Source organism: Taudactylus pleione, unplaced genomic scaffold (genome assembly GCF_031769625.1).
Source record: "Taudactylus pleione unplaced genomic scaffold, aTauple2 ptg000551l, whole genome shotgun sequence".
Lineage (NCBI taxonomy): Eukaryota > Metazoa > Chordata > Amphibia > Anura > Myobatrachidae > Taudactylus > Taudactylus pleione.
In genome coordinates, this window is record NW_028284953.1 from 3776107 (window position 1) to 3797943 (window position 21837).

A 21837-nucleotide genomic window follows, 5' to 3' on the forward strand; every position below is an offset into this window, starting at 1 on the left:
AAGCATCTGCCATATTCAGGGCTGCATGTCACTCTCTCTATTTGGTTCTACCACCCGCTCTCCCAAGACTAACATCACTTGGTGCAACCTTGATGCCTTAGACCCTGACCCTTTTTCTTCCTTAATGGTCTCTCTCCTTCCTCCATCTCTATTCTCACCTGCGACCCAAAAAGTTACTTCCCTCTCTGATTCCATCCTGAACTTCCTATTTGGTTTTGCCCAGTTGACCACACCACAGTTGTGGTACTGTAGACTGCCTGCTACCTTCAGCATTATTCCTTCAACACAAGAGAAAATCCTACTTACTCTTTTTATCTTTCGAAATGGTCTTGCTTCAAATATGTCATCTCATCCCAATCCTCCAAACTCCGACTGCACTTTGCCAACTGCAGTTTCCTCCTCACCTTTGATTTGCTCTTTACTATTCCTCCAAAATTGTTATATACATTAAGATATTTCTTCCTTAAATCCTTTTCCTGCTCTACTTTACTTTTTAATTATTGCCAATCTACCCTTTTTTCTCCATTGTTACTGGTGACAACCCTCCCTCCACGCCGCAGATCCTTTTACCCCATCAACTCCATTCCCTCCCAGCTCCTCTACTCCCGCTCCCACTGTCGACACCTGCTGCCACTCACAAAAATTCTTCCTGTGTCATGAGTTTCTGTAGTGTAGTGGTTATCACGTTCACCTCACACGCGAAAGGTCCCCGGTTCGAAACCGGGCAGAAACAGCTATTTATTTTATATTGCAACCCAATATGTACTCATTTTATTGTATGAACTGACTTTGAGTCTGTACAAATCACATATGCATCACAATTACCATTACAACAGCAATAACCAGAATGTAAGTAGGAGTTTTGGCACTAAAGTAGAAGACGTATATTGCAAGTTTAAAGATGCATCTATAATTAAACAGATGTAAATTTCTGTACATGCATATATGGAGTGCTTAGGTTATTGAAGGTTGTCCTCAAAGTAGGCTGTCATAACTTACATATTAGAGCATTATATAACAGTTTTAATCATGTTCCGTCCCATGGGTGTCACTTTCGGTCCTGGAGGGATGTTGGGGGTGGAGCGATAGATTGGACTAATTGGTATAGGTATATAAAATGGCCCTGGGAGGAGGGGGCTTAGAGTATGTGTCCTGTGTTCACTGATGGTGTCCTGAGGAATACCACATTTATGCTGTTGAAACGTCGACTTGGAAACTTGAAATCATGATGTGATCAATAAAATATGTTTTGTCTTTGCAACTTTAAAGAAAAGCCCTGACGAGTGAATTCTGCATAAGGCAAATATATATATATATATATATATATATATATATATATATATATATATATATACACACACACACACAAAGATGTATTCTCCCTCCGGGGATGAAGAGCACTGCACGGCACTACAGGTCTTGAAAAAAAGTCTTTATTACCACGACGTTTCGGGGTCCGCAACCCCGTCCTCAGGTGAATATACAGATAAACAGACAAACAAATAATGCCTACCTTATATCCCTCACCATGCTATGTGATTTGCTCCCACTCTCCGTCCAGGCTCCGGACTCCAGCGAGCTTCCGGCGGGCGGCGGCCGATGATGACGTCACCCGTCCTCAGGTAGACAGTTGCTAGGCAACACCAAGCTGGAAACCGGAACCCAGCGGCTGTAGGATAAAAATACAAAACACCATAAATACACTACTCCAAGTAGTAAAGCCCAAGAGAATACAATGATAATAGATGTCAATTCAATTATATAAAACCATATAGAAAACTCATTATTAAATAGGCTAAACAGGCAGTACTTGAAAAAATTTAAAAAGGAGATAAACAGGGAGATCCAGAAAAGTAAACTAAAAAAAATACATATACCATATATCATTAATCATAATGAGAAATATTATAGATCACAATAAGGTATTCCAAGAAATATGTTCATTGAGTCCCCTGGGGGCTACTATGTCAAGTTTGTAAATCCAAGAAGCCTCTCTACGCAAGAGAGCTTTTGATCTATCTTCACCCCTGATGGATTCCGGAATATGGTCTATAATTTTGTATCTTAATGATGTAAGTTGGTGGCCATGCTCCTTGAAGTGAACTGCTACTGGCTGTTCCTTATTTTTGCCCGCTAATGCTGCTTTTATAGCGGACCTATGGAGTGCCATCCTTTCTTTAAATTTACGAGTAGTCATACCCACATAGTATTTTCCACAGGGACAAATAATAATATAAATAACAAAACGAGTGTCGCACGTAAGTACGTGTTGGATATGGAAAATTTTCCCTGTGTGTGGATGTTTAAAAGTTGTTCCATTAATAAGGTAATTGCAAGTCACACAATTGGGGCATTTATAACACCCAGGAGGTTTTCTACTGACTCCAGGTGCACACATCATATCCATGCCAGAAATGTCAGTTTTGACTAATAAGTCCCTTAAATTTCTTCCACGTCTATAACATGCCATAGGTCTCACTGAACGAAGACTGGGTAAGTCCTTGTCTGAAGCAATTATCGGCCATAAGGCTCTGCTGGCTTTTGGTATTACTGGACTTGATGTGTTGTACGTAGTAATCCAAGGAAATGTTTGCTCTGTTTTATTTTTAGAAGGTAAAGAAGGTCATCTTGCATGGACGAACATCATCATTCCTGGACAAACGTCATGCAAGATGACGTTTTGCCTCTTTCTGAGTTCCGTTTTTTTGGAGGGAAAAATCCGAACTCAACGTGCAAACTCGAACCTATCCGAGCCTGCACATCCCTAATTTTATATATATATATATATATATATATATATATATATATATATATATACACACACATATATATTAGAATGGAATGTAAGCTCTTATGAGCAGGGCCCTCTACGCTCTTGTGCTTCTCCCTACTTTACTTTCACCTGCTTCTTACCCCCCACCAGGGCACCTAACACTTGGTTGCTTACGCTCTGTTGCATATCTAGGTGTTATGGTCACTTATGTATCAATGTATATTATCCATGTCCTTGTCCTATTTTGTACTGTAAGTCCGTTGTGAAATTATTTGTTTATGTACTTTGTAAGGCGCTGCGGAGCACTTGTGGCCCCATATAGATAAAGGATGATAATAATAATAATAATAATAATAATATACAGATTAGAAGCAGTTAGTGATGCAAAGTAGCAGGCTCTTTATTTCATATTAGATATGCTTTAATGCAGTCTGCTCTGTTTAAAAATAATTTAATCCAATTTCTGGGTAGTAAAGCTACTCACTGTGCCTGCGACAAAATGCCTGGAAAATGACCGCGGTGGCCATTTTCCAGGTGATTTGTAGAGCAATGGTACTGCTGACACGGAACTCCGGAGAGATAAGTATTTAATAAATGGGTGCAGGGTGTACAGTGTGTTCCCCCCCACAGAGGCCCGTGTGCACTGCACACCCTGAACCCATTATAGATATGCCCCTGAGTACAGCAGTCCAGCCAGCACTGCTGGTGTTCCTGTGGCTGTAACTGATATACAGAGATATCAACTTTGTGTTTGGTCTTTAACCACTTAACCGATGATTTTTTTATCTGCAAAACCTGTCAGAAATTGTCATTTTTGCTTTTTATTTTTTATATAGTTTAAAAAGTATTTTTAAAATCTTTTTCAATATTTAAAAAAAAAATTAAAAATAAATATATATATATATATATATATATATATATAATCATGAAACCATTAATGGTTTTACCCATTGATAGCCATCCCTACTTTGTTAGGGTAGACTGATGATCAGTCCCCCTTGCTGATTGAGGCAGGCTTGAGGCTTCCCCGGCAGCTGCTGCTCTCTGCAGCCACCGGGGTAAACACATGAAGGGGGGGTGTCGCTGGCTTCCCCAGCAGCTCCAGCTCTCTGTGGCCCCCGGGGTATACACAGGGGGATACTGGGCAGCGCTGGCTTCCCCGAACACTGTGGCCAGCGATGATCGGGACATACAGGAGTGGGAGCCGCAGGTGTAGAGAGACCAGTAGGGCCCTCTGACATAGGCGGCTGTGGGAAGATTAGCTTCCAGCAGACGTCTAGTGGGCATTTCTGACTGGTCGCATCAGATGTGACCATGTAAGGGAAAGCCCAGTCTGGTGTGGTTGCAACTAATGCGACTATGCCAGGCAAGTGGTTAAAGGCCTTATAGAGTAATGTGACCCACACTGAGACATGAGCATCAGGGCACCACTATTAATAGGAAAAGAATATAGATTAAAGACAACAAAGAAGAAAAAGAAGAAACCAAGACAACATGTGAACAAAGCCATCTATGGAAGCACCAGATATCTAACAAATTATCAACAGTAAGATAAACAACCACTACTGCCAGTTAGACCTTCTAAGGAGAAGAACTAAAATCAAACAGATATATTCAGCCCAACCCAGAAGTGAAACAAAGAGTTAAGAGATCAAAGACAAGAACCTATATGGAAAAAGAATTGTGCGCAACAAGAACCCCATCATGCCCATTTTTTACAACCTCTCAAAGGAACATAAAATCCATGACAATCCACCAGGCAGCCCTATAGTGGCAGGTATTGGATGGATCACCTTGAATACATCTTGCAACCCTTAGCTCAAGGACAAAAAATGTTATATGGAGGACACTATGCAAGTACTAATGATCTTGGAAGAGTTTGAGTGGAAAAAGGGATACAAAAAAATGACATGTGATATAACCTCCTTGCATTTGGTTATACAGTAGATCACACAACAGGATGTGATATGGGGGCCTATTCATCATCACTTATTTTTCACAAAAGCATTTGAAAAATAAGTGTCAGGGCTATTCATAAAGTTCCACAAAAGCATTTATTTTGGAACTTGATGGTGTTACTGAACGCCACTTTCAGGTGGTGTTCAGCCCCCGATAACCTTCACAGGCTGCTGTTTACACGGCACCCTGTGAAGATTAACATGGCAGCCACAGCAGAGGGATCTATTCAGACATGTGGCCCAGCTCACCAAAAGAAGACAGGTGAGCTGGGCTAAGGATAAGGGGGTTCGGACACCCGCGGGGGTCGAACACCCGCAGGGGGGGAAGGGGGGGTTGAATCGTACACCTGTGTGGGAGGGGCAGTGAAGTCAACAACCTGTCTACGCAGCTTGAAGACAGGATGTGAAAAGTTTCACACTTCTGAAAAACTGCTTCGTAGAAACAGGAGGCATGATGGCAGCATCCTAAACTGATGGTTTGAACTTGCAGCGAGTTCAAACCATAATTATCACGTGATAATTATGTGATAATTCTGTTTTGATGAATAGGCCCCATGGTAAGCCAGATTCTAAGAGAGGAATAGGGCTACAACTGATTAGTTAGCATTTGTGCTCAGCTGTAGCATGTCTCAATCAGACTTTCTTTAAGTTTAGAATCAGTATAGAGGCAGCTGTGGATGACTATGGCAGCCGTATTATAAGCACTAAGTGTGTTATAACACAAAGTCTAATTATATAACAGTTAAAAAAAAACAGTTAAACAAACATTGAACAACATCTACGACAAGGTAATAACAATATCATTCCGTACCAGTAGTTTGTGTGTTGTACATTTATGAATGTATTGCAAAAATGTATCAGAAACTTCTATTAATGATCTTACTCCATGGAATCATCTCTAAGACTACTACATCCTTTACTCTCCCTGCAGCTCATCCTTCTGTACATATTACTGCCTCATTACTTTCCTCTCCTATTACAAACACGTATGAGCTTTTAACTTATCTATACACATTGACAATAACATCCACAATCTCTCGCCATAACAAACATTCAGTCAAATCCCACAAATATATTTATATCTCGCTCCTGTTGCTTCTATTAGCTGGTGACATATCTCCAAATCCAGGCCCAACCCACATGCCACACCCACAACGAACTATAAATCCAGCTAACCTCATAAACATTGCATGCCTCCCTTCACCATCCAAGTCACTAAAATGTGCCTTATGGAATGCACGCTCTGTCTGCAACAAACTAACATCCATCCATGACCTCTTTATTTCAACTAACCTCAACCTTCTGGCAATAACAGAAACATGGCTAACACAATCAGACACTGTCTCCCCTGCTGCACTTTCACATGGTAACCTACACTTCTCACACACATCCAGGCCTAGCAATTGTAAAGGAGGTGGGGTAGGAATATTACTCTCCCAATCTTTCACATTCACAGTTCTCCCACAGGTACCTTCACTCACATTTACATCATTTGAAGTACATTCTATCAGGACTTTCACCCCTTTCTCTCTGTGAGTTGCTGTTATCTATCACCCGCCTGGGCCACCGCAACAATGTCTGGAACATTTTTCAGCCTGGCTCCCTCACTTCCTATCCTCAGACATCTCCACCATCATTATCGGTGATTTCAATATCCCCATTGACAGTCCACAATCTCCTCATGCCTCCAAACTACTCTCTCTAACCTCCTCTCTTGGCCTCTCCCAATGGACTGACTCCTCTACTCATAAGGAGGGCCACTGCCTTGATCTTGTATTTACCAGACTATGCTCAGTTTCTGATTTCACTAATGCTCCTTTCCCTCTCTCAGATCACAATCTTATCACCTGCACACTTTTCTCCATTACATCAACCTCAATGTCAGTGAAATCAACCAAACCTCCTAAAACCTGCAGAAATATTAATGTGATTAACTTTCAACAACTATCTACCTCTCTACAACAACGACTCTCACCAATTTCTGCACTCACTTCTCCTGAGACTGCTGCATCACACCTAAACCAGATTCTAGTAAAAGCCCTCGATGAAGTAGCTCCAGCTACCCATCACACTCCGCGTAGACTCAGACGTCAACCGTGGCATTCTAACTTAACAAAAACTCTCACGTAAAGTAGAACGTCAGTGGCAAAAGTCTCGCACTCCAAGTGACTTCCTCACATATAAGTCTATCTACAACTCTTATCGTACTGCTCTGGACACTGCCAAGCAAATATATTTCCAATCTCTTATCTCTGCTCAAGCCTCTAACCCCAAGCGACTTTTTAATACATTTAAACTGCTTCTTACCCCTCCCCCACCCAAGCCACCTGCTACTATCTGTGCACAAGATCTTGCTTCCTATTTCAAGGACAAGATTGATAATATCCAAAATGAAATGTTATTCTCTTCCTCAGCTAGTGACCTACTCAATTCCCTACCTGAACCCTCTGGCACATTCTCTTCATTTGACCCCACAAATGAAGATGAAGTATCTACACTCTTCTCATCCTCCTACTCTATTACCTCTCCTCTAGATCCTATACCCTCACAAATTAGTAAAGCTCTGTCTCCTGTGCTCATCCCAACCCTAACTAAAATCTGTAATCTCTCTCTTTCTACTGGTATCTTTCCATCACTGTTCAAGCATGCAGTGATTACTCCCATTCTGAAAAAACTAAATTCTGACCCTAACACTCTCTCTAATTACCATCCTATCTCCCAGCTCCCATGCCCCTCCAAGCTACTGGAGAGACTTGTCTACACCCGCCTCACACACTTTCTTAATACCCACAACTTATTGGACCCACTTCAGTCTGGCTTCCGTTCCCAGCACTCCACAGAGACAGCACTGACTAAGGTAGTAAATGATTTGGTCACTGCCAAGGCTAAAGGCCATTACTCACTTCTAATTCTTCTAGATCTCTCTGCTGCTTTTGACACTGTTGACCACTCTCTTCTCGTACAAACATTACAAGGACACAGATCTTTCTTGGTTCTCTTCCTACCTATCTGATCGCTCTTTTTTTGTTCGTTTTTCTGATTCTGCCTCCTCTTCGCTACCTCTATCAGTTGGAGTGCCGCAAGGCTCTGTCTTAGGTCCTTTGCTATTCTCAATCTATACCACCTCACTTGGCTAACTAATCCACTCTTTTGGATTTCAGTACCATCTGTATGCGGATGATACTCAAATCTACCTATCCTCTCCAGATTTATCTCCATCTGTATTGGTCCGTGTCACTGAATGGATTTCTGCCATTTCATCTTGGATGTCATCTCGCTACCTGAAACTTAATATTTCTAAAACAGAATTAATTATATTTCCACCGGCCAATAACAGTAACCAATCTGATCTCTTTATCACTGTTGATAACTCAACAATTCACCCCACCCCACAAGCTCGCTGCCTTGGTGTCATCCTTGATTCTGAACTGTCCTTTGTTCCCCACATGCAATCTATCTCAAAATCATGTTACATACATCTAAAAAACATATACAAAATTCGACCATATCTCACACAAGACACTGCAAAAACTCTAATCCATGCACTCATTATTTCCCGCATTGACTATTGCAATAGTCTTCTTACTGGTCTTCCCAAAAACAGGCTATCGCCATTACAATCCATTATGAATGCAGCTGCAAGGCTTATCTTCCTTGCCAAACGTTTGTCGTCTGCTGCCCCGCTCTGTCAGTCTCTCCATTGGTTGCCGGTTTTCTACCGTATTCAATACAAAATACTGTTACTTACACATAAGGCCATTAACCGAATTACACCAACATACATCTCTTCACTCATCTCAAAATATCTCCCAACCCGACCTCTCCGCTCAGCACAAGATCTGCGTCTCTCATCCCCGCGCATTACTTGCTCCCATTTACGGTTACAGGACTTTCTTCGGGCTGCACCCACTCTATGGAATGCCTTACCACACACTATAAGACTTACCTCTACTCTTCAATCCTTCAAGAGTTCCCTGAAAACTCACCTCTTCAGACAAGCTTATCAGATTCCAGAACCGACCACATAACCTTCATAGCTTCCATGTCTTATTACATCCCCTCTCACAGTCCACACATAACCTCACATATTGTCTTTCTTTCACATACTCCTGACATTTTGCCGACATTCCTGTGTGACTGGATCATGCAGCCCACCAAGAAACTCTGCATTCTGGCCGGACCAAATTGCAATATATAGCACCTATCCTTGTGTATCAATGCCTATTTCCCTATAGATTGTAAGCTTGCAAGCAGGGCCCTCTTACCTCTATGTCTGTCTGTTATTACCCTGTTTTGTTCTATCAATGTTTCCAATTGTAAAGCGCAACGGAATATGCTGCGCTATATAAGAAACTGTTAATAAATAAATAAATACAAGAAAATCAAAGCAACAAACAAATTTGCATTACTGCAGGATATGCAAATCTGTTTATAGCACAACAGGAAGATAAATACATATAGACAATATAGACTTTTATAGACAATAGCCTCTATACAGAACACGTCTTCCCATGGGCCACATATATTGATGAAGTGTCCTGTATTTGTAGAGGGAACACAGAAGACCATAATACCTTTGTAAAATATATTAACAAGAACTAATTTAGTTTGAAATTTCCTACTAACATCAGTGAGGCATGGGTTTCATTCCTAGATATGGAGTTTTTTATATTGAAGATAAATGTATCCGAAAAAAGACCTTCATTAATCAAGTTGATTCTAACAACTTCATCCCAGCAACAAGAAATCACCACCAGAGATGGTTGGAGAACATTCCAAAGGGACAATTTAATAAAATCTGTTGGAACTGTACATACGGTATATCAAAGAATACATATACAAGTCTCCAATTTGAAAGATCACTTTGAGGAAAGAAATTAAAATTACACCTGATTAAAATAGGTCTATAAAGGGGGTGTAGTTAATAGACCGGCGGACGCGATGCGGCCGGGCCTAAATCCTGACTCGTCCTGCCCGACAAGAGACTTAAGATAGGCCTTGAAATGCCGACGCCTATCTTAATCCCGATGCTGGAAGACCGACCCCCGCCATCCCGATCGTACTTTGACGGGTAAGTAGAACACTTAGCCCGGGGATAGAATGGTTAGGTTTAGGGACCCTCGAGGGGACTTAGGGTTCGGCACCCCCCTGGGGAAGGTTAGGGTTAGGCACTAGGGGGGGGGTTAGGCTCAGGCACTCCCCCGGGAGGGTTAGGCTTAGGGTACAGGGAGGGGGGTTAGGTTTAGGCATCCCTGGCGGGAGGTTAGGGTTAGGCACTAGGGGGGGGTTAGGCTCAGGCATTCCCCTGGGAGGGTTAGGCTTATGGTACAGGGAGGGGGGGTTAGGTTTAGGCACCCCTGGCGGGAGGTTAGGGTTAGGCACTAAGGGGGAGGTTAGGAATAGGCACCCCTAAAGGAGGGTTAGGGTTAAGGGCAGAGGGGAGGGTTAGGTTACTTACCTTTACCTGTTGGGATTTCGACCCGTCGGGATGCCGCTGTCGGTATTTGATCCGGTGGCTAAACAGCCGCCGGCAGTACATACCGATTCCTTATAAACAAGTAAAATAACTGGAGAGGAAGGACCTTTTAGAGAGGAAGGTCCAGTTCAAGGAAACAGATGAAGAAAAGGTTATTTTCATCACTCAGTATAATGACCAATCACAAACATTGGAGAAAATCATAAACAAGCATTGGCCACGCCCGCTGAAGGATGAAATGAAACCGGTATACAAAAAAGCTGATAAGAAAAAGGCTAAGACCAAGTGCTTAAAGACTTAAGGTGGGTACACACCTGACAGATATATCTGCAGATGATGGTCGTTCATACACACTGAACGACCATCGTCTGCATGCTGCAGCGGCTCGGCCGGAAAGGGGCATGGCCTAATTGCGGGTGGCGTGGCCACGGCCCCTTCGAAAGAATAAACATTTGCGATGCGGCGCTGAACACTGGGGAGGGGCGCTGTGTGCCCCTCAGCCCAGCGCACAGCCAATGGGGGATGCAATCAGCATGATCGCTTCCCCCTTTGGCATAGGAGATTGCTCGGGCTGCTGCTTTAGCAGCCTTGGACAGTCTCCCAGTGCAGCCCAGCACACAGCAGCCTGCTGTGGATGGGGAGCTGTAGTGGACCTGGGTAAGTAGTACCCGCTCGCGGCTCCCCACTCTCTGCACCACTGTGTACGGGCGATCGGCTGATCGCCCATGCACATTGCCGATGGACTGTTATGTCTGCAGACATATCTGTTCATTAGCTGTTCAGCAAAGCCAATGTAATATGCCTGAACGACGTTGTTCACAGACATATCGTCTGTACACACTGGCCCGCGGGGGCACGATTTATTGGCCAATCAAATGATCGGACAATATATCGGCCAGTGTGTACCCAGCATTAGCGATAAACCAGGAAAGAGGCAACCTGGCTTCACCCATGGGGTGAGCTGTACTATCACTTTTTAGATGTACTGTCACTTTACAGCCTGTTTGAAAAATTAGTTAGGAGCTGATTGGCTGGTACTTGATCTCTGTCCACTTTATCTTTCTCCAAGGTTTAGTACATCTTGTGAATTGTCTGAGATGCCAAGCTTGTAAGACATTGGGATGCAGAACATTCAGATCCACAAGTACAGAGGAAAGACCACAAAATAAGGAATAATATCAAATGGGATACAGTCGGGACACCCAAGCAGCCTCCATTATATAGGCTAAACAATAAGAAACCTGAACATAAGATGGGCAGAACACATAAGAAATATCAAAAAGAGAGTAGAAACGCATTGAGTCTGAAGCTATTTTGCTACCTTCCACAATGGAGACTCCACTCTCCTCAAATATATTGGCATCAAGAAGGTTCTCAAACACTTCAGAGGTGGAAACAATGTGGCACATATCTCCATATAAGAAGCAAAATGGATTTATAATTTAAAGACTCTTAATTTTCCAAATAACATACAAACCTAGCAATGGGGATGTCCTCCATGTTTTAAATATCTGGTTTATACCCTGGATAGTTTCCCATTGCCCCCCTTTCTACCCCTACCCTATATACCTACTTCTCCTCCCTGCCCTATATACCCTCTAGGAGCCTAGCTCCTGCAACATCCATACCAGGTATTACCAACATAGTATAACTTATCAGAGCAGATCAATAAATAAACAAATACACACTATATTATATTTACACTTGACCATTGGCTTCAGCAGTGCAGGTTTTAATTTAGGTTTCCCCATTTGATTGGGTTCCTGCATATTGGATGATAATGCTTAGGCTATCTCAAGCCAGATTACAACAAGCGCCCTGCTTGAGAGGCTCCCCGAAGTGCCTACCCCGAGTCAGCATGCTATAGTCTTTCCCAGGGAGAACAGCTAATGAGCTGTCTTTCACTGAAACATGGATGACAGTTAGTGGTAATAGCCCCACAAAGTCTTTAGTCAGTAGCTGCCACAATTTCTTGTGGTGTCTCCAGGTGCCCGAATGTCCACAGGTGACGTTAGCTCTTTTATTGGGCATGTTGGGGAACCTAATGGCGCCGAAAGACCTATCTGGCAACATTTAAGAACTGTAAAACTCCATAATATAAAACACATGTACAACAACATAATGATACATAGAAATTACTACACACCTGGTGGAGAGAGGATGCCATAGGAGATGAACAATTGTTTTCAACACGCCTGGCACCCTGCTCTCACTACAACAGCACAGTGTACCCTAAAGTGCAGCGCATGTTTGTACTGCACAGCTACATGCAGTAAGAACACCCGGTGCCACCTATGTTTAATCAGACAGCATTATTAACATTTATTTTTTATAGTGTCAGCATATATCATTGTTCTTTATAATATTATTATATGCTGTCCACAGGTAATACATTCCCCATTTTTACGTTTATATTGACATTCCTACTGACTTAAATTTATTTAGGGACGAAGTCCAGACAGGAACTAGCACAACATGGCATCAGTCACATCCTGTTCCCGCTCACTACAATATTGGTGTGCTCTGTAGTACAGAATGTGTTGTCTGTGTGGTACCAGAATTAAGTTCTTACCTGAATGACTGAGGGCCTGAATCAGAGATGTATGCTAATGATGCTGCAGCTGCGATTTTTGCATCTGAGGATTAGAAATAATATGCTAGTGCAGCAGTGGCCGGGACATGTACTCAGCCATCTCTGCTATCCACAACTGCATGCTCATATGCAGCATCAGACGCAGACCACTTCCTGAGTTAGTCTATGGTCGCGCAGCATTGCTGCCGTAACTGAGATGCCGGAGCCCTGCTTCCTATATAATAGAGATGTGCGACAACCCCCGTATTATGGTTTTGGATCTGGATTCATCTTCGTGTTTGCAAAACCAACTTCAAGTGTTTGGGTTTTGGATTCAGATTTAAAAAAAAAAAAATTAAAAATAATTAAAAAATTTTAAAAAATGTTTTAAATTAAAAACAGCAAAAATGTCCGAATCTAAAACCAGAGTTCGTTTTTTAAATCCGAATTTCGAACCGGTAACAAATCCGAACCGGGCCACAAAAGTGAATCCGAATCCTAACCCGGTTCTACTCAGAACCCCTAAATTTGGTTGTGTTTGGATTTCAGAAATCTGGACCCACACATCTCTACTGTATACGGGATCACTGATGCAGGATGTGACACACCCCTGAGATGGTCGAGACAAGCTTGCATTATTAGCCGACACTTGCCGTTGCCTCTCCCAAAAGCTCCCTGCCTGTCAATCACATTGCAAATAAAGACTCACAGTGTATGACTATGGTAATGTGGTAATTTAGTCATTCGTTGCAGTGTAACTCAGACGCATGAATAGTGGCAAAAAAACCCCGCTCCATTTGCAAAAACATCGGCATTGTAGACCAAGTAAGGGGAATAGTCAACAACTCGGGGATCTAACTCTATTAGAAAATGGTGGACAAGGTACGGAAGACTTGTCAGGACCATCCGAGGCCTAGCTCTCTCTGAAACTGGTGCACCAGGTAGGAGAGAATTGTCTGTAGCACCCAAGGCCAGGGGCACAGAGAAGGGGGGAGCGGGTACAAATTACCCGGGCCCGGGCTAGCTGGAGGGGCCCGGCACCGCCTCCCCTCTTACATCACAGCAGCCAAGCACACGCTGCTGTATGCTGGGCTGCTCTGGGAGACTGCTCGTGGCTGCCAAGAAGCAGCCACAGCAGTCTCCTATGCCTATGGGGGGAGCGATCAAGGTGATCACACCCCCCACTGGTTATGCACCGGGCTGAGGGGGCTCACTGCTCCCCTCCTTGCCGGCACTGCAAACCTTCGTGACACTGCTAAACTTTTTTTTGGGACCTAAGGGGACGTGGCCAAGCCTACCACGATTAGGCCATGCCCCCTTTTTACTGGGGCCTGCCGCGGCTGTTGATGGGCCTGCCCAAGGCCTATCTCTCTCAGAAACTGATGGACCAGGTAAGGGAGAATTGTTAGGAGGACCCATGGATCTCTCTCTCTCTCAGAAACTGGATGACCAGGTAGGGGAGAATACAGAGCTGCAACCAGTGGTCCTGGCGCAGACCACACCTCCTTCTTGTGATGTCATATGGAGGGGGAGGGGCCACTAATACCAGGAATTACAGAGATGCCCGGAGCATCCTCAGGATACTTCGGGGGGCTGTAAGGGCAGCGGTGTACATGCCTGAAGTGTCCTAAGGACGCTCTAGGCGGCACTGCTGCAGAGATTCTGGCACCCTACTAGCCAGATGCAGAGGCCGTGGATGAACGGCGGTGCCACCCACAGAGCCCTGCGCTCTGTGCGGCCACAATGCTTACACACCCCTAGTTATGGCCTGGGAGAATGGAGCACCTGGGGTCCTATTTCTCTCGGATACTTGTTAACTTATTATTTTATTGATATAGCACTTTTCTCCAGAAGGACTCATTGAACTTTATAGAAATCATGAACATAATACAGAGGTTTAGATTTCCAGGAAATACAGAAAACAATGAACATATGGCATATACCACCATTCAGAAGCAGTGCCTTGCCATGGTGTGGGATTTAATGAGAAATGGCATATACCACCGTTGAGAAGCAGTGCCTTGCCATGGTATGGGATGGAATGAGAAATGGCATATACCACCATTGAAAAGCAGTGCTTTGCCATGGTATGGGATGTTATGAGAAATAGCATATACCACCATTGAGAAGCAGTGCCTTGCCATAGTATGGTATGGAATGAGAAATGGCATATACCACCATTGAGAAGCAGTGCCTTGCCATGGTATGGGATGGAATGAGAAATGGCATATACCACCATTGAGAAGCAGTGCCTTGCTATGGTATGGGATGGAATAAGAAATGGCATATACCACCATTGAAAAGCAGTGCTTTGCCATAGTATGGGATGTTATGAGAAATAGCATATACCACCATTGAGAAGCAGTGCCTTGCCATGCTATGGGATGGAATAAGAAATAGCATATAACACCATTGAGAAGCAGTGCTTTGCCATAGTATGGGATGTTATGAGAAATAGCATATACCACCATTGAAAAGCAGTGCCTTGCCATAGTATGGGATGTTATGAGAAATAGCATATACCACCATTGAGAAGCAGTGCTTTGCCATGGTATGGGATGGAATAAGAAATGGCATATACCACCATTGAGAAGCAGTGCTTTGCCATGGTATGGGATGGAATGAGAATGACATATATTGTACTACCATTGAGAAGGAGTGCCTTGCCATAATATGGGCACTGAAGAAGCTCTTACAATAAAAAATAGAGTGATCCAAAGAAGTGCAATCCCCTGGTAATGTATAAATAGATCTTCTGTCGTGGTACGAATTATTACTTAAAAAAACAGAAGAGAAAATTTACAGCAGATTATGCCTTAGCTACAGGAATACCTCAATTTCTCTGGAGTCTTTCTTCTAAGACTCACCTTGTGATAATAAAATGCATTCACATAAAGGTATCTTTCTTTCACCATCAAATGCTACGGGGATTATTTTCTCACGTTCCCCACTTGAAACCCCTTGAAGAGAACACTCACATGGGATCAGGTATAAACATTCCCATAAATGTTTCTTTGTTATTAGGGTAAATTTCCTTGCTTTAAGCTGGGCATACACTGCCAGATAAAATGTCTGTCAGACCGACAGACATTTTATCTGGCTGCCTGCCAGCCGCAGATGTCGCCGGCATACACTGTGAGAGAAATCTCACAGTGTATAGCCCGACATCCGCGCTCCGCCCCCAGGGGAGGAGACATTTCCCTGTTCCTTCCGTAGGAAGGAACACAGGAAATGTCTGTCTGTCGGCCGCGCTGGGCATACACTGCCCGATGCGGCCGACAGTTTCCCGGGTAAATATCGCATCGGACGGGCATGCTGGACAATCCAGCATGCCCGACCGAGCAATATTTAACCCTCGGTCGCCCGCATACACGTTGCAATTATCGCGGCGATCCGCCGATATCGGGCGGATCGTCCCGATAATTGCAGAGTGTTTGGCCAGCATTAGGTAAATCTCTTAAGAGACTGGTGAAGTGCATTCCACCAGAAGGTAGCAAACACAGTAGATTTAATGGCAACAGATAAAAAGACAGCAGACAGCTTAAAAACAGACGTCCATAAAAAATTTAACATCTTCTCCTCTCCCGGGTAGGTGGATAGGGGTGTCAAAAGAATGTTAAAACAAAAAACAAAAAAATATATACTTTCCATAAACACCAACTCATTTCTGACCATAGGTCCTTCTTCAGAGTGTAATGAATGTCCAAAGCAAGAGGGTATATATACCCTAACATAGGTCACATGACAAATAACAATTGACAGGTATTATGTAAACTCCGGATAAATAGAAAATGTAACTACTTCTCTAAATGTTGAACACTCCATATAACATGATTCCCAATATTCGTTATACACTTGATTAATAAATACATATAAATAACAATACATTTGTATTAAATAATATAGATACACAAATGAATCACTTTAAAATATTATAATACATCCAGTCCATGTTTTAGGTCACTCCTGACTGTATAGTGTTCACTTGCGCACCCAAAAAAAGCCCAAAAAGATGGAAAAGTCCCGGACCGATGACAACTTCCTGTGAACGGAGTCAGTTTCCGGAAGTCGTCATCACTAGCTGACCGATAACGTCACACGGCAGCACAACTTTAGTGTAGTCCGTTCTCGCAGGAAACACAGAACAAGCAATTTTAGTTCTTCCCGTGATAACGGGCGAAAACGGCTTTTAGCAGGGGACCATGGAGATGATATTTCCGTTATTTGGAACGCAATCGTCTTCAGATAGTAAACAATGACAAATCGCGAATTTCTTTTAAAGTGATGTATTCAATAACATGGAGTTTCTCTCATATGGCTCTATTTAGTAACATTATTGTTAGTAAAATAAAGTGAAAAGGGGTGTTTTAACAGCCTTTTCACATTATTTTAGTTTCACCTACAGTTACTAAAGGGCAATTGGAGTAGAATTCATAAAATTCTACTCCAACCCCTAAGTATCACTTATTTTTAGTAAGCAGATCGCATTTCCCATAATTGTAATGGGAAATGTGATCCGACCAGAGTTACTAAAAATAAATTGTAAAAAAATACCGGGGAAAGCCCTGTGATAATAACGCCACCTGGGGGTGGCGTTATCCAGGGTCTCCCCCAGTTACCAGACTCCTGCCCTGCTCTAACGGGGAGAACAGAGTCGGGAGTCGGCCCCAGTAATCAGCTGTGTGGTCTAAATAGACCACATACTGATACAGTGTAAAAAAAAAATTTACTTACCTGACTCCAGGGACCGGTGTTCGGGGCTCCGGGTGATGTCCTCCCTCCGGTCAGCAGGTCTCCCATGCTGCACTGTGGCCCGGTCATCAGGTGATCGGGTCCCAGTGCAATATGGGATATCACCTGACCGGAGGACATCACCTGAGCCCGGATCATGCAGGTAAGCGTAATTAAGGGAGAGGGGGGGTTGCGGGGGGTCCGCAATCACGGGGGGCGAGGCTAAATGACGGGGGCAGGGTTAAGCCCGGGGGTGGTTGCAGCGATGGTCGGTTGGCGCGGGGGACCGGTCACGGTATTTTTTTGCGATAATACCGTGACTAGTGTGCAGAGGGGATTCGCAGGGACAGAGCTTTCTCGCAAGCTCTGTCCTTGCAAGGGATTTGTAGTAAATCCCTGTGATATTGCCTGAATTCGCAATCTGCAATCTGCAATCTGCATTACCAATGTGGATTGTAGTAAATAGAGCCCATAATGATTCGGATATGCATGAAAAAAAAAAACATGCAATTAATGAAAAATACAATAAAATGCAAGAATAAAAATTTTTAAAAATACGAATAATACAAAAATAAAATATGAATTACAAATATGCCACAATACAATCAAAACCAGTATAATAAAATCCTACAGAAACCACTCATTTCAAAATCAACATTCAACCCTTTAGGGGTTAGAGATTTTAATAGGTAAATCGTTTTAATTTCCATTTTAGCAAGGGTATTATGTCTATTATTAGTTCTCCAATTGGATTTTGCTACTTATACCCCTTTTACACCGGAGCTAAAACCTGGGTTTTTGAAGGGTTAACCCGGGCAGCTCCCTGGTGTAAAAGGGCAGAGGGTTGGATCGCCGGGTCGAGTGACCCGGCAATCCAACCCATCTAACTAGCAGGGTTTAACACGGGCTTAGCCCGTGAAACCCTGCTATGGGAACAGCGCACTCCGGGTCATGAAGACCTGGAGTGCGCTGCTAGCCGGCCGATTGGTCCGGCTTCAGTGGCGCTTGGAGATGACGTCATCTCCAAGCGTCCACTTTCACTCCGCAAAAGCCTGGTCTATGCAGACCCGACTGCGGTGTGAGCGGTGCTGACTCGGGAATATCCTGAGTCAGCGCCGGCAAAATTCCGGGTCTGATCCGGATAGGAACTTTGTTCCAACTCCGGGTCAGACCCGGAATTTAGGTGGAAAAGGGGTATTAGATACCACAAAAGGAGACTAAATGTTTAATGTTACATTGATGTACAGTTTTAAAATGTAGTGAAACATTATGTGCTTCTAGACCCTTTTTTATATTTCTTACGTGTACCGCTAGACGGTCTTTCAGCATTCTAGTGGTTTTGCCAACGTATTGGCTACCACAAGAACATTCAAGTAAATAAATACAAAATTTCGTATGACATGTAATAAAATCGTCTATTTGGAAAACCCTGTTTGTAATAGTGGATTTATACTGAGTTATCTTGGGGGTTGGACTTTTACATTCTTTGCACATACTGAATGTCCCACACCTATAGAATTATTTTGATTTGTTTATAGAGGATGGGGTGGGGACTGCAATGGCACTTCTTACTAGGCAATCTTTAATATTGCATGCCTTTCTATATATGAATCTAGGTCTTTCATTAATAAAGGGTTTTAGTGATCTATCATGGTTCAGAATCCCCCAATGCTTCTGAGAGTGGACTAAGCTGCGGTCTGTAGGGCACAGGTTGCATTTGCCTAAATCTTTTTTCTTATAACTGAAGAAGCTCCTGTCATACGTGTTTGGGAAGGAATTTTCAGCAGTCACTGACCATAATCCTCTAAAATGGCTACACAGAACCGCAGGAGACAGTGGAGCCTGGCTCTGGTATAGTGTTTTTGTTCCTACATGAGTCCCTGCTATAATATTTTATTTAAAATATTGTAGCAAACTTCAAAAATAGCATACATAAATAGCAATTTATTTTATTATTTTAATCATCTATGTAAAAAAAATGTTTGCGTGCATACAAATGTTTACTTCACAGACTTACAAGCAGAGTTACTTGCAGCATATCTGGACAAGCACAAGAATAAACTCTAATCGCAGTATACTGTATGCCTACACACCTGTCCTATATATAGCAGCAAATCTCAGACAGTAGGTACAGAGAATGGGGCTGCTATGGGGCCCAGGCGGCCTTTGGGTGTTACTGCAGGGCACCTGCTGCCACTGGCCCAGTCGTCTCTGCCTCCATCTTTCTTCATTAACTGATTTATTAGTGAATCATAGCCTTCTTATATACCATGTTGTTTCAGAAACATTTAGTATTTTATATATATATATATATATATATATATATATATATATTAGGGGTGTGCACCGGCCACTTTTCGGGTTTTGGGTTTTGGTTTTGGATCTGGATCTTTCTTCGTGTTTTGGATCTGGATTGGTTTTGCCAAAACCACCCTTCCGTGTTTTGGGTTCTGGGTTTTGTGTTTTGGATCTGTATTTTTTTGAAAAAAAGCATTAAAGCAGCTAAAATCACAGAATTTGTAGGTTTTTCTGCTCCTATGCTATTATTAACCTCAATAACCTTAATTTCCACTCATTTCCAGTCTATTCTGAACACCTCACACCTCACAATAGTGTTTTTATGTCCAAAATGTTGCACCGAGGTAGCTGGATGACTATGCTAAGCGACACGAGTGGGCGGCACAAACACGTGACCCATCTAGGCGTGATACTGCAGTGGCAGACAGGATGGCAGTTTGAAAAACTAGGCCCCAAACTGTACATAATGCAAAGAAAAAAAAGAGGTGCAAGATGGAATTGTCCTTGGGCCCTCCCACCCACCCTTATGTTGTATAAACAGGACATGCACACTTTAACAAACCAATCATTTCAGCGCCAGGGTCTGCCACACGACTGTGGCTGAAATGATTGGTTCGTTTGGGCCCCTACAAAACAAGCTGGCAATTAATCTGTCCCTGCACAAACTGGCTCTACGGAGGCAAGATGTCATCCTCATCCTCCTCATCCACCGATTCCTCACCCTCTTCAGTGTGTACATCCTCATCCTCACAAAGTATTAACTCGTCCCCACTTGAATCCATCACCACAGGTCCCTCTGTACGTTCTGGAGGCTGGTCTCCCTGGAAGAGCTGATAATTCATTTTGATGAACATCATCTTCTCCACATTCTGTGGAAGCAACCTCCTACGCCTTTCGCTGACAAGGTTCCCGGCTGCACTAAACACTCTTTCGGAGTACACACTGAAGGGGGGGCAACACAGGTAAAATAGAGCCAGTTTGTACAGGGGCCTCCAAATTGCCTCTTTTTCCTGCCAGTACAGGTATGGACTGTCTGACATGCCTACTTGGATGCTGTCACCGATGTAATCCTCCACCATTCTGTCAATGGTGACAGTATCATATGCAGTGACAGTAGACATGTCAGAAATTGTTGCCAGGTCCTTCAGTCCGGACCAGATGTCCAAACTTGGTCTTGCCTGCCCTGCATCATCGCCAGCGGGTTGCTTAGGATACCTAAGTTTTTTCCTGGCAGCCCCAGTTGCGGGAGAAAATGAAGAAGGAGCTGTTGACGTGTCACGTTCCGCTTCAGCTGACAGTGTGTTCACAAGCAGGTCTTTGCACCTCTGCAGGCTTGTGTCGGCCGGAAAGAGAGACACCACATAGGCTTTAAACCTAGGATCGAGCATGGTGGCCAAAATGTAGTGGTCTGATTTCAACAGATTGACCACCCTGCAAAGCGAATGAAGGGCTTCATCCACAAGTCCCACATGCCGAGCGGAATCGCTCTGTCTTAGCTCCTCCTTCACTTTCTCCAGCTGCTTCTGCAAAAGCCTGATGAGGGGAATGACCTGACTCAAGCTGGCAGTGTCTGAACTGACTTCAGGTGTGGCAAGTTCGAAGGGCTGGAGAACCTTGCACAACACGGAAATCATTCTCCACTGCGCTTGAGTCAGGTGCATACCCCCTCCTTTGCCTATGTCATAGGTGGATGTATAGGCTTGAATGGCCTTTTGCTGCTCCTCCATCCTCTGAAGCATATAGAGGGTTGAGTTCCACCGCGTCACAACCTCTTGCTTCAGGTGATGGCGGGGCATGTTCAAGAGTGTTTGCTGGCGCTCCAGTCTTCGGCACGCAGTCGCTGAATGGCGAAAGTGGCCACATATTTTTCAGGCCACCCAAAGCGTCTCCTGCACGCCCCTGTCGCTTTTCAGAAAATTCTGCACGACCAAGTTTATTGTGTGAGCAAAACATGGGACGTGCTGGAATTTGCCCAGATGTAATGCCCGCACAATATTGGTGGCATTGTCAGATATCACAAATCCCCAGG

At 43.5% G+C, this 21837-nt stretch overlaps 1 non-coding gene across 1 annotated transcript; it reads left to right on the top strand.

The window, feature by feature from the left end:
* The first annotated feature begins 660 nt into the window (after positions 1 to 660).
* On the top strand, positions 661 to 733 carry TRNAV-CAC (transfer RNA valine (anticodon CAC)). The gene has a single exon. It is a non-coding gene; the product is annotated as a tRNA-Val (tRNA).
* The last annotated feature ends 21104 nt before the right edge of the window (positions 734 to 21837 follow it).